This window comes from Acinonyx jubatus, chromosome C1, assembly GCF_027475565.1.
Source record: "Acinonyx jubatus isolate Ajub_Pintada_27869175 chromosome C1, VMU_Ajub_asm_v1.0, whole genome shotgun sequence".
Classification (NCBI taxonomy): domain Eukaryota; kingdom Metazoa; phylum Chordata; class Mammalia; order Carnivora; family Felidae; genus Acinonyx; species Acinonyx jubatus.
The window spans coordinates 171,531,359-171,546,684 of NC_069381.1; positions in this window are offsets into that span (position 1 = coordinate 171,531,359).

The following is a 15,326-nucleotide window of genomic DNA, read 5'->3' on the forward strand; positions in this document are numbered from 1 at the left end:
TCTAAATCTGTTTTATTCGTAAGTACAATTTTTATTGTGTAGGTATGTTATGAGTATGATATTTGCATATGTTAATTACAAACTTAGATAATTTTGTAAATGTTTTGTAGTTTCAGGTTGAGATACATATTCTTTTTAAGTCTGAACATCAAACAGCAAATATTATTATAATAATCTGCCTCATTTATGCATAGCATTCATTCTTGGCTTCCATAAAATAAGTCCTCATATCAGGGGTAAAATGATGTCTTTCTTATTTTACCATTTTAATACAATTATTAAATATTTTGTGGCATAATATTCATAGTCAAAATTGCTAAGATGAAGTTAGGCAGTGAACTACCTTCCTTCCACAAACCTGCATTGTCTCCACATGAAATTTAAATACAATTTTGATCAAAATATTCTAGTAGCATAAGGGTAACAAAGCATATCTAAAAGCAAATGCTACTTTAATGGCATTGGGTTAAGTTATAGGAACTTTTATATTGAATGGCAATATTTAGGACTTTCCATTGAACTCACAGTGATCCCAGGAGAATTATAAACAGAAGTATTACATTTTAAAAAGCCACCCAGGAAGAAGTGCCAAAGGACTTATAATATCATCAATTATATTGTTAATAAGTTTGCCCTGGAAGTTAAGGTAAAAAAGAATATCCACTGAATTGGCTGTAAAACTATATTATTTTGAGTTTTTATTAATAGTAATGATGAATAAAAATACCATAAAGATTTTGGGAATGTGTCACAGAATCATAATTAACTTTAATTAGAATGAGGAATATTTAAAAGCTTAATAAGTAAGCTCCTAGTCATTAAAAGCATTCCTCTTAGTTCAGATTTATTTTGGTGGTCATTAGAAAATGTAAATACCAATCATGTAGACTGATTTTATAGGGTCTTTACAAGTGATGTGGCAGAGAGAAGATTTGGTAAATAATTGTAGACACATGGACCATTTACTGAGGAATAAAGGACATGTGATAGAAATTCTTGACTATTAACCCTGATGGGCAATACCTGAGAAATAATTTTGTGATTGCTGTTGTCTCAGACTCAAAGTAGGGGTTCATTAAAATGGGCTGCTAAGGTGTCAGAATACTTATTTATGGGCTTAGAGCAATTTCCAAAGTTCTGTAGTATTAAATTAACAATTTATAAAATAGTATTGACTCTTTTAATCCAATATTCTCCAGTTGAAAGCATAAAGTATTGACAGTGCAAACAACTTTAATAAGGAAATCAGGGCTTATGTGCTGATTTTGGCACTAACTAGATAGTAAATCTTTAGAAATAAAGTTTAATATCAGTCTCAGTTTTAATGCTGTAAAATAAAGTAGATTACATAATATGTAATGTTCACTTCCTTCTTAAACATTTTTCAGTCAACAAATTTACTGAATATTTATTATGGGCTGGGTGCCTTCTATGTGTGAGGCACATCCCTGGGTAGTATGAATATTGTGATAAAGACCATTAGATTCTCCTAGCTGTGGAGTTTATCTTCTGCTGGGGTTGACAATAAACCAATAACCAGGTAAGTATATGATTTTAGATAGCCGTAAGTGTAAGAACAGCCAAAGAAGGAAATAGCAAATCACTGGAATGGGTTGGTATTTGAGTGACATTTTATCGGAGCCAGATGAGAAGGATCCAGCCAGGTAAAGACCTTGATAAGCATTTTCCCTGCAGAGGCAAGATTAAGTGCCAAAAGTCATGCAAATGAACTGGTACCAAGGAACAAGGATAAATCCAGTATTGCTTGAACATGGTGAACAAAAGGGAGGTGGCAGTAAAAAGGTAGAAGTAGTATTTTGGGTCAGGTAATGTTAGATTTTGGTGAGGAGTTTGGATTTTATTTTACATACTGTGGAAAGCCATTTTACAGTTTAAATAAGGTGTCTGGTGTGATTTAATTTATCTAGCAAAAAGAATACTATGGTGACTGTGTAGAGAGAGCCATTTTGTACTATGTGTTGTGGCCAAATTACATGTATATGTGTCTATGTATCTATATATGATGAAAATCAAGTAAGTTGAATGATTGAATAAAATTTGATTTGATGAATTAAATTGAAATGGTTCTATACAAGTTTCCCTCTAATAATTGAAAAATAAATGAGAATCTAGTTGAGCAATAAGGGTATTCAATAAAAACTTAGTTGTATGTGTGGGAAGATGGTAAGAGGTACCAACTGATATCTGCAGGTTGGCAGTCAGGCAGTAGATCAGTAGTAATGATGAACAGTGGGGGTTACTGCTTTACCAACAAGCAACCATGTCAGATACTTTTTTTTCTTTTGAATTGACTGTGAGATTAAAGTTTTTAAGTGAAGAGGACTGAGTCCAAACAAGTAGAGTAAGCCTTTTTTAACAACAAAAGTTATAGGGGCATGTGAGTGGCTCAGTGGCTCAGCTCCGTTAAACATACATGTCTTGATTTTGGCTCATGTCATGATCTCACAGTTAGTGAGTTTGAGCATTGGGCTCTATGCTGACAGCACAGGGCCTACTTGGGATTCTCTCTCTCTCTCTGTCTTTCTGTCCCCCCACCCCCCTCACCTCTCTGTCTCTCAAAATAAAGAGATAAACTTTTTTTTAATTTGTAAAATTGAGCTGTCATGTCTCTAAGGAAGTTCAGCAGAAAAGGTGGTTTGAAGCAACTTTGCTGGCAAAGGTTATTGGAAAATAAGATAATTTCACATTTAAGTTTTACATATTTTGATTTTAGATTATATGTAATTCTGAGTCATATCACATTCTTTTGAAAGCAAAGTGACACATGAATGAGTAAGTAAATAAAATCTAGTTTCTAATCTGTGTAGTTATGTGCCTTAAATTATTTTTTGTAACTGGTTACTAAATTAGATGTACTTCATAGATGTGCTTGGTCTACTGACCCTTTTTAAGCCTATTGAACCTCATTGGTGGTAGGTGTGTACATATATATATATTTTTTTTCTTTTTTTGAGAGAGAGAGTGTGTGAAAAGTGAGCAAGAGGCAGAGAGAGAGAGAGAGAGAGAGAGAGAGAGAGAGAGAGAGAGAGAGAGAGAATACCAGGAGGGGGAGGGGGAGAGAGAAGTGGGGCTCACCAAAGTGGGGCTTGTGTTCACCGGATGCATTTGGGGCACGAGCTTACCCAATGTGGGACTCAAACTCACAAACTGAACCATGAGATCCTGACCTGAGCCAAAATCAGATGCTTAACAACTGAGCTACCCAAACATCCCAGTGGTATGTATGTTTTTAAATGACACAAACTCAAAATTGTGAAAGCCACACTCCCTATAAGCCTCCTTAGTGTTTCTTCATTCCCTCTGACTCCTTTCCACTCTCTTCCTACATTCCTTAAGTGACTAAATCATTTAGATCTGTGCCTAGTATGTAGTAACTATACAGTAATACAGTGGTAATAGTAGTAGTCATTACAATAATTGTTATTGGCTGTATTTACTGTATCTACTGACCCAGGAATTTTAATGTTCTTCTTCACTCACACCTCTCAGTTCATAGCCATTTCACATACTTCTGCCTTACATTGTCTGACATCATATTGCTGTGTTTGAATCTCGTTGTGAGACTGGCCTTTCTTCTCTATTCCACTGTCATTGAGTTAGTTTGCGCCTGAATCATCTCATCTTTGTACAACTACCAGCCAAGTGAGAGGACCTGTCTTTTGAACTGTACTCTTTAGAGGAACACCCTCGGGTCCTCTCCGAGCCAAGCTACCATGGGTGAGTCATCTATGGAGCTAAGGGGAATGTGCCTTTCTAACTTTGTCTCCCACCCTTCTAGACCATACTCTAGGAACCCAGGACTTTTCAAGAGCCTCTTTGCTGGTTCCGTCTTCCAAGGGGTTGAGTGGGGACTCACAGGATTGAGTTTCAGTCAACCATTCTTTGTTTTCTGGATGTCATGCAGGTGGGTGGTAGTGACAGTGGATGGTTTTGGTCTGAGGTCCCTTGTGGTAAATAGGAGAGCTGGAGGAGGGAACAGAAGAGGGGATCAGCCTAGGCCTCCATTCACATGCTTGTCCTATGCCACAAATGTTAGTGGCAGGTCTCTTTGGACAAATGCAGTCATTACCTCTTAGCCTTCCTCTAGCTAGTCTCTTGCAGCACTCTTCTCTCTCTAGTTTAACACTTTCTGGAGTCTTCTCACTGGTAACAGGAAAGTCTAACCTTGACAAGACATATAAGGGCTTTATGTTGTGTCTCAGGCTCTTCTTTGGGCCTCATTCTGCATTGCAATCTTGACACTGCACTTTTCAACTCTTCTGTGTATCATAATTTCCATACACACTGTGCTCTTTCACATCTCTGTGTAAAAACTGCAGACCTTTCCATGTCCTGGAAGACCTTTCCCAATTTACTGCCTTTAAGAATATGCTCATTTATTCCTCCAGATTCAGGTTGAATGCAGCTCTTTTTATGAAGGTTTTCTGGTTCCCTATAGCATATTTCTCATTCTTCTGCATACTTGCCCACTCTATAGCTTTCTTTCATTATAATGCTTCTTCTATTACATTGTGCTTATTTCACTGAGCATCTGTCTTCTTTGCCATAATCTGAATTATTCAAGGACAGAGGTTTCATTTGTCTAAGTTTTTACTCTATCTCCCCCTCAACCTGCATCCTGGTTCCTATAGTAGAAGCTCACTACATGTTTTCAGGGAAGAATAAAAACTAGGGAAGGAAGAATGGTATATCACCCTTTGCTTTATCCTCCCTGTTGAGGCTGCTTCTGTTGTTGTTCATCTTTTCTATTTAATTTCAATCTATCAATCTGGCCCTTCACTTTATTAGTGGAGAATGAAATATACCCTTGTACATTGCTTCTGTTTTCCAAATTTAGAAATAATTATAAATTTCTCCATATCCACTACCTCATTTGTCAGAGTTGATAATTATAAGAAATTATTTCTATGTAAATAATATGTGAATTTGCGTTTTTTTGATAAAAGAGAAAAGATGTGATTTTGCCAGACTTTTTTTTTAAAATATAACTTATTGTCAGGTTAGCTAACATACAGTGTATAAGTGTATATACAGTGTGGTCTGGGTTTCAGGGTAAATTCTCGTGATTCATCACTTACATACAACATCCAGTGCTCATCTCAACAAGTGCTCTCCTCAATTCCCATCACCCATTTTCCCTCCTCTCCCCCACCCCCATCAAACCTCAGTTTGTTCTTTCTATTTCAGAGTCTCTTACGGTTTGCCTCCCTCTGTTTGAAACTATTTTTTCCCCTTCCCTTTCCCTATGGTCTTCTGTTCAGTTTCTCAAATTCCACATATGAGTGAAAACATATATCTGTCCTTCTCTGACTGACTTATTTCACTTTACATAATACCCTCCAGTTCCATCCACGTTGTTGCAAATGGCAGGATTTCATTCTTTTTCATTGCCAAGTAGTATTCCATTGTATATATAAACCACATCTTCTTTATCCATTCATCAGTTGATGGACATTTGGGCTTTTTCCATGATTTGGCTATTGTTGAAAGCACTGCTATAAACATTGGGGTACATGTGCCACTATGAATTAGCACTCCTCTATCCTTTGGTGTATCCTAGTGGTGCTATTGCTGGGTCATAGGGTAGGTCTATTTTTAATTTTTTGAGGAGCCTCCACACTGTTTTCCAGAGTGGCTGCACCAGTTTGCATCCCCACCAACAGTGTAAGAGGGTTCCTGTTTCTCCACATCCTCGCCAACATCTGTTGTTGCCTGAGTTGTTAATTTTAGCCACTCTGACTGGTGTGAGGTATTATCTCAGTGTGGTTTTGATTTGTATTTCCCTGATGATGAGTGATGTTGAGCATTTTTTCATGTGTCAGTTGGCTATCTGGATGTCTTCTTTGGAAAAACATCTATTCATGTCTTTTGCCCATTTCTTCACTGGATTATTTGTTTTTCGGGTGTTGAGTTTGGTAATTTCTTTATAGATTTTGGATACTAACCCTTTATCTGATATGTCATTTGTAAATATCTTCTTCCATTCTGTCCATTGCCTTTTAGTTTTGTTGATTGTTTCCTTTACAGTGCAGAAGCTTTTTATCTTCATGAGGTCCCAATAGTTCATTTTTGCTTTTATTTCCCTTGCCTTTGGAGATGTGTCGAGCAAGAAATTGTTGTGGCTGAGGTCAAAGAGGTTGTTGCCTGTTTTTTCCTCTAGGGTTTTGATGATTTCTTGTCTCACATTTAGGTCTTTCATCCATTTTAAGTTTATTTTTGTCTATGGTGTAAGAAAGTGGTCCAGTTTCATTCTTTTGCGTGTTGCTGTCCAATTCTCCCAACACCATTTGCTAAAGAGACTGTCTTTTTTCTATTGGATACTCTTTCCTGCTTTGTCAGGGATTAGTTGGCCATACATTTGTGGGTCCAATTCTGGGTTCTCTGTTCTATTCCATTGGTCTATCTGTCTGTTTTTGTGCCAGTACTATACTGTCTTGATGATTATAGCTTTGTTGTAGAGGCTAAAGTCTGGGATTGTGATGCCTCCCACTTTGATTTTCTTTTTCAACATTACTTTGGCTATTTGGGGTCTTTTGTGGTTCCATACAAATTTTAGGATTTTTTTTTTTAGCTTTGAGAAGAATGCCGGTGCAATTTTGATTGGGATTACATTGAATGTGTAGATTGCTTTGGGTAGTATGGACATTTTAACAGTATTTGTTCTTCTAATCCATGAGGGCGGAATGTTTTTCCATTTTTGTGTCTTCTTCAATTTCTTTCATAAGTTTTCTATAATTTTCAGCATACAGATTTTTTACGTCTTTGGTTGGGTTTATTAGATATTCTTAGATTTTCAGTACACTGTAAATGGGATTGATTTCTTGATTTCTTTTTCTGTTGCTTCATTATTGATGTATAGAAATGCAACCAGTTTATGCACATTGATTTTGTATCCTGTGACTTTGCTGAATTCATGGGTCAGTTCTAGCAGCTTTTTGGTGGAGTTTTTCAGGTTTTCTATGTAGAGTATCACATCATTTGTGAAAAATGAAAGTTTGAATTGTTCTTTGCCAATTTTGGTGCCTTTTTTTTCCATTTTGTTGTCTGATTGCTGAGGCTAGGGCTTCTAACACTATGTTAAACAACAGTGGTGAAAGTGGACATCCCTGTCGTGTTCCTGATCTCAGAGGGAAAGCTCTCAGTTTTTCCTCATTGAGGATGATATTAGCTGTGGGCTAATATGATTTTGCCAGACTTTTTATTTTGCGTTGGCAAATTGCATACTATACATAAGAGCTCAACACCACAATTTGTTTTTATGCTTAGTCCAGATTGAAGGTGTAAGTCAAGGAGATTCTGGAGGTTTGGGACCTTAGAGACACTTCATTGTGAGATGGACACAGCAAAATTCAGAGGCAACCACACATTATTTTCATGTGCATTCTGTGACTGTCTAGACATACTTGTACTAGTGAAATAATCTGAGTTCTTAACATGCCAATTTGAGAGAGTTTTTTTTTTAATTTTTTTTTAACGTTCATTTATTTTTGAGACAGAGAGAGACAGAGCATGAACGGGGGAGGGGCAGAGAGAGAGGGAGACACAGAATCAGAACCAGGCTCCAGGCTCTGAGCCATCAGCCCAGAGCCCGACGCGGGGCTCGAACTCACGGACCGCGAGATCGTGACCTGAGCTGAAGTCGGACGCTTAACCGACTGCGCCACCCAGGCGCCCCTAACTTGAGAGTGTTTTAATGTAGGAATAGGTAAATGCTTATTTCAACAAGTTTTTGAGAAAAAAACATGCAAAAAAGCAATTATTAAATAATGGAAACATTAATCCAACTTCTTTTGTAGTTTTTAAATTTCTGGAAAACTTAGCAATACCAACGAGGGAACTAAATTATGCACCAGGCATTGTACTAAGCACACATTATTTTATTATTTAATTTAGTCATCATTAGTTAGGAAGGTATTATCCCCATGCTCCAGTTTATGAAATGGTTACTTGAAACATAAAGTAATCTGTTCAAAGTCAAATAGTTAGTACTTTTGGAGCCAAGATTCAAAGGTATTTTGTATGGCTAAGAAAGCCTACTTTTTTTAAATTCCAGGCTAGTTAACCTACAGTGTTATATTAGTTGCAAGTATACAATATAGTGGTTCAACAATTTCATACATTAGTCAGTGCTTATCATATTAAGTGTATTCTTAATCCCCTTCACCTATTTCACCCATCTCCGCCCTCACCTCCTCTCTGGTAGGCATAAGTTTGTTCTCTTTATTTAAGAGTCTTTTTTGGTGTATCTCTCTTTTTTTCTGTTTGTTTGTTTTGAAGAAAGCTTACTTTTAACCATTACACTATAAATCTTAGATCATATGTAGTAATACTACAAGCTACATGGAAGTATATGGGATGCTGAGAAATGGTTAAAGAGATCTCAGTGTCTTTGAGCTACATCATGCTTATAAAAACAAAAGCAAAAACAAAAACTGTCATCTGCCATTTTCTCTCTGAAAGCTTTTAGTGTATTTAAATAGCAATAAAGTTGAGGATACTTCCTGGGGATTAAGGATTACCTAGAATTAAAGGCCAAATGCTTTCAACAACTTCTCTCAATCAAAGATAAATTCTCAGGAAATTCCTTGTATCCTCATCATCATTGTTTAATTGAAATTTCCTTACTTAAATTTACTAACTCCTTAAGCTTTTGCTAATTATTACTATTGAGGCCTCAGTAATAAATAGCCTTTCTCTGACCTAATATCCATCCCCTCCTCCCACTCCCAAACCCCTGTTCTGGGAGAAAGAAATCAAATCTTAAAATACTTTATAAAATGTATATATTAATTTATTCCTTAATTGTAAAATATGACAACGGTAATTTGTTACAATGGTATTTAAAGCAAAATGCAATATAAAATCTCTCTACCTCCACTCTATAAATGACATCCTTGCCTAGTAGAATGACAATATTAATTTTCAAGTCATCTTGAATCCAAATCACTTCCCATTTATCTTACTTATAAGAGTAAGACAAATATCTGAAAGAGACCAACCAAAGCAATTTACTTTTACTTTTGGGGGAAATGAAAACAGTGACAATTACTGAATGATTTGCTTATTTGAACACTGACTGAAAAATCCACATATGAGGAATGGGAATGCTTTGTTTTCAAACTACAAGCAATCAGGGGTTTTTTTGGGTGATTTTTTTTTTCTCAGCCTCCCATCAGCTCAGTTTTTCTTTTGGCACTTTATAATGCAAGGCTATCTTTAAGTTGTTTTCTTTGTAACTTGGCCTTATGTGAGAAATGCTAACACAGGGAAAGATGTATACCTATATGGTTTGTTGCTTCAGAGTATTAGTGGCTGCTTTTTATATGTATTCTTTAACAAAGGTAGGTCGTAATCCCTTCAGTGAATCCTGGGAGTAGATAAATAATGAGGCCACGCTCAGGAAATGTCAGAGGAAGGTGCATCCTGGGAGTGTGTTACTCCATCACTCTCAGGAAGTGACAATCTAGTCCTCTGTCAAGTTGATCTGTACAGGCCTTCTCAATGTAGCAAGCTTCCTCCGATTCATGCCTCTCTAAGTAGTTATGGCTCAGATAGGAGTGGCTCTCCTAGGTTTCAAACTCCCCTTCTAGGAAAATGTTTCCATCATTCACCATTTCCTACAATTGTTATACCTCAAGCTGAAAAAGCTGTGCCTCGCTGGGAAAAGGCGGGATTCTGGAACTCTCCTTTTCCTGTCTATCACCTGAATTAAAGCCAGAGGGAGGGGAAAGGGATGTAGCACATTATGACATCTCCACTGAAAATGGAATTTTACAAAAAAGTTTTAGAAACTTACAACTAATTCCTGAATGGATGCTTTAATATGAATAGACCTGGAACTAACTAGGAAATGTACTATTTCCAAAGTTAGGTTTATATTTTTCTTCCTCTACCCTACTTCTTTATTTGTTTTAATATATTGCAATATTCTAAGTTACTTTACTTGAAAATGATGAAATAGAGCTGAGGAGGAATCTTATTCTTTGTTTTTCCTTTAGTTTCCTATTACAAACGAAAGCCTAGCTCAATGGCTGTCCAGCTGATGGCTGACTGTATAGTCTGGGTTGGGCTGTTTAAGAGAGCATTTGTACATTTCTCAGGCACTCTGTCAAATTTGTCCTTTCTTTAGTATTTATTGATAAAAGGGAGGTTAAAAAATAATTAACAGTAGTCTAGAAATTCTTCCTAGTAATCTTTTACCATAGGATTTTCCACAGGCTACCATATAGATATTTTTCAAACCTCTATCCACCATCTCCTATAAGAAAATCACACTATCATACTACCCAACAGAAAAGGACTTATCTCATTTTCCATCAGTATGAAAATAGCCTTTAAATCAAGGGTGACCTTTGATCTAATGCCAATATAAAAATATAGTATCTATGTCTTTTACCCAACATAAAAAATGGGAAATGACATAAAATTAAAGATACTTTTTATTATCAAGAAGGTGGGGATTTAGTCTTATTAACATAATTTTTTTCATTAGCAATTTTCACATGTAGGTAGAACTTTAAAGATTGTATGATTATGTTCCTAGTATCTGCAACATAGTCTGTTAAACAAAACTGACCCATACATCATACTGGAAATCGTATGTAAAATCCTAGCAAAGATAAATTGCCTAGGGTTTGATGCTCCTTTTTTTAAAAGAGGGGAAAAAAACTCCTTTTGATGTATTTATCTATTCACTGTAAATTGGGATTATCAGTTAAGCAAAAATATTTGTGAGGGAAACATGGAATTATATTCCAGTCATTACTCAAACTGTCTTCTTTTAGTTAATATGGAAACAAAATGAAAGTATACTTTATACAACTATTTAGGTTTTAAAATCCTCCCCCCACTTCATTTTCTTGATGTTTCAGAGAGAGGATTTTTAAAAAATATGTCATTTGCCATTTTTCTTGTTTGCTTTATTTCTTTGTAAAATGAAACTGTTTTTCCACACAGAATTATTTTGTTTAAACCATTCTGGAGGGAAATTCAGCAGCTGTGATGTGATTCTGATATTCAGTGGACCCTTTTTGGAAGTTTCTTTAGCCACCAAGGAGATCCTCCAGAGTAATGTCTGAAACTTGTTGACTCTGCTCTCCTAAGCCCTCCGTGGAACTGGCCAGCAGGGCGCAGTGGCTTTCTTGGCTTTTGCTTTATTTTTCAGGATATTTCCTGGCCTCGTTGTGATCACTTTTTCATTGTCAGCCAGCTCGTGAACTCTCAGGAACAGACATCCTCACAAACAAAATGACATTATGAAAAACAGACCCTGGATATTGGCACATCAGCAAAACAGATGGGAATTTGGGAAAGAAAAAAAAAAGCGGGGGACTTTTTTGGAAAGATTGGCATTGTTCTACTATATACATATACAAAATGTTGCTCCATTCTTTACCACCCAGAGCAATACAAATTTTAACTTAAACAAGGGGACTTCTAATGTAATTACATTAAAAAAGAACATATTGCATGAATTGATAGAAGGAATTTAATTGTAGGATTTTAAAGAAGTTGCTTGGCAGATCTCTGGGTTTATTGGTAATGAATTTTATTTAAGAACTTAAGGAGCTCAGTAAATTTAAGCAATTGAACCAAAATTTTTATGATTTGTTTCATGTAATATTAAATATTTTAATTAAAATCCTTAGTCTTCCTAATTAACCTAACTCAAAATAATGACTGGCTAAAGATTGTGAAGTAAAGATTTTTTTTCTAACATTGAAGTATAACATATTGAGAATTTACAATGGACTAGGCACTGTATTAAAATCTGAATTATCTCATTTAAAGCTCACAATAGCCCTATGATGAAGAAAATTTTATTATCTAATTTTTTGAAAATGAAGAAACTGAGGATTAGGCAATGTGGCGTCATTCACATGGTTAGCACATGCTGGAGCTGGGACTGGACCCCTAGCAGTCTAATTCCAGAGCCATTGCTCTTAGCTACTACATCCTTCTAAATAACTCTGCTTTCATTCACTCTTTCTTGATTCCTGTGCTTTTTGACTGTGGTTACATACTAAATAACTGCAGAATTAAAAACAAAAACAAAAAACTCAGAACAAAAGTAACTAACACATCAGACAAATTCAATCAGAATTTCTGTAGTGGGAGATTTGGTCTGGGCATTAGTAATTTTTAAAAGTTTTGTGGATTATTCTGAATTACAGTCAAGATTTAGAACCAGTGTTCTGAACCAACAATGTTCTAGGTGGTGAGATACAACATGAAAATGATAAAGTTTTTTCCCTCATATGGGAGTATATTAGTTTCCTATGGCTGGTATAACAAACTACCATAAACTTGGTGGCTTATAACAACAGAAATTTGTTTTCTCACAATGTTAGAGGCCAGAAGTCCAAAATCAGGGTTACAGCAAGGCCATGCTCTCTCCAGAGGCTCTAAGGGAGAGTCCATTTCTTGTCCTTTCCAGTTTCTGGTAGCTGCCAACATTTCTTGGTTTGCGTCTACACATGTGATTGCATTTAGGGCCTACCTGGATAATCCAGGATAATCTTCTCATGCCAAAATTATAAACTAATCAGTCTGTGGAAATTCTGTTTCCAAATAAGGTAACATTTCCAAATTCCAGGGATTAGGACCTAACATCTTTGGGTGACCATTATTTACCCTTTTATAAAGAGTCAAGCTAGTGAAGATAGAATTCAAATAGAAATTCAAATAGAAATAATAATTGCTGTGAAGAAGGAAGATCTTTAAAATAGATCTAGGAAGATTATGGAGATAGAGGGAAGGCACCACTAAGTGTTTTTAGGCCATTCATACATTTTCTTAAATACAGCTTACTGTCTAATGTAAAGACTATTCTTTAAGTGACCATCACTTTCCAGATTTAACCTTTTTAAGACAATTCAGGATTTGGATCAGGATCACTAGGGAAATTTATGAAAACATAGATTTGTGTTTGACCACTATTTCAGTGTCTCTGAAGGCAGGTCCAGGAAAACTGCTCTGTGAGTTCTTTCAGTGGTTCTGTTAGAAAACATAGTTCAAGTTTCCTGAAAGGTTGTATGTCTTACTAAAATAATTTTTGTTGTTATTGTCGTGTTTTGAATCTTTCCAAAATTCTTGATTTGCAGAGAACAGCTTTACACTTGGAATTTGAAATTTCTATTATGAGTGTGCTATTCATGGAAACAAGATTTGGATGGGATAAAAGAGAAGAAAAGACACTTGGCTCATTTATAATTATTTAAGAATTTAATGGCCTGGAGAAAATAGGGAGTCTACACACACACACACACACATACATTTATACACATACATATATACATATATATATATACACACACACACACACACACACATACATATATATGACATTGTGAAGTATTCTTTTTCTCAGAGGTAATAATTTTCAAATTTTTGATTTTTTTAACTTTTAAATATTAATAATTCTTAGAAAGATTATGTTATAGAATGTCTAATACAAGAACTTTCTCCAGACCAAATAATATATATCTTTATTGCCCCAGCTGTTGTGAACATTTGTAATTGCCCAGTAGTTGACAATAGATTTCTCTGCTATGAATGTGACTAATGTCGTAAAACCTCCCTTCTTACGAGGTTCATCTTCAGTTCAAGTGTAAAGACTATAGGTTTTGAAAAGAAATAATATAGCTCAGCAACTTGCTAGCCAGGTGACCTTGAGCAAGTTATTTATCCTTACCTCTAATATAAGGTTAATATTATTCACAGAACTGTGAGGGTTGAATAATAATACATACTTAAAGTTTATAACACAGAGCCTAACATGGGTTAGATTCTCTAAAAAGTTATTTGTCAGCTGCAGAAAAGGCCATTAGCTAGATGATTACAGGAAAGGATTGACAAGTTCTAAAGATAACTCCTTTCTTATTGGAATTCTTAGTATCTCACAGAAGCTTAGAGACCTCCTAGGAGATAATCAACACAGCTGAGATAATGGTTATAACCAGGCCTATGCAAAAAAGATCAGAGGAATGGAGTCAGTGGTTCTACAAAGGTTTACTTCTTGATAAATTTAGATTAAATTTGACTTTGCTCTGCATAGGAAGCCCAAGTAAACACTATGTACTCTTCCTTACTAAATTTCAATGATGTAGATCTTTTTATTCAATCCTTCATGGTTATTTTGAACACTAAACTCATGTTCTAAAGCATGAGTTAGGATCCAAATTTAGCCACAATCATGGACATAAAGAATACAACATGCTTTCAATTTTATTGCGCATGTCATCCAAAAGCATTCACTGTGGCAAATTTAATTTTATTTTTCAAGTAAATAGATTTGATCAGCAAAATCAAATGATCTTGGAAACATCAACTTCAAAAACATACAAATGAACTTTAGCCTGTGCTCAAAGCATTTTATTTCTTGAGAATTACTAAACAGTATCTTCAGGCAAAGTTGAATAGATTCAATTCACAAAATATTGCATCTAGGCCCTCTTTCAATTTACACAAGGTTATATATCTTTATGTAAAAATCATACATTTTGACATACTTCATTTCAAGACTTACTGGTTTAAAAACTTTATACTGCTTACAGTTTAAATGTCTTAAGCATAGAGAAAAAAAAACGAATGTCTTGCTGGGGGAGATATTTAAACATCTAAACTGTGATCTTATTGTTAAATAAATGGGTTTAGGTATTCCTTCGAAACCAAGAAAATATAGATTTATAAAAGTAAAAGCACCAGATTTTCTCTGGAGAGAAAAAGTTAGAAGAGGTGGGACCTTAAATTTGAGTACTTATATATGATAACATGTTTTAACAGTTGTTAAAGTATGGGACAAAAATAAAGTAATAGGAGCAGGAATACGGCATATAAAGGAATAAAATTATATAAATCAAATCAACTATTCACTGGCAAGATTTTTATATGCCCCAAATCTAAAGATAAAGCTATATAAAATTAAAAAAAACAGATTTTACTCTTTCTGTTTTCTAGCCAAAATGTGAGTAGTACATTATTTGCCTTTAAAAACTTGATCCAACTGTTTCATGGCTAAATGATAGTTTTCCCAGAGTTATTCTCTTAGAAAATGTCAAAATAATGTTTCAAATGCTCCTATGGTACTTGCTGAATGATATTTGAGACAGGGCAGATACTCTTTCCTTTTGATCTCAAGCAGGCAAGATTAATTCATCCATAGCCTTAAAACTTACCCGTAGCGGCGCCTGAGTGGCTTAGTCTATTGAGCATCCTACTTAGGCTCAGGTCATGATCTCATGGTTTGTGAGTTTGAACCGTGCATTGGGTTCTGTGCTAACAGCTCAGAGCCTGGAGCCTGTTTT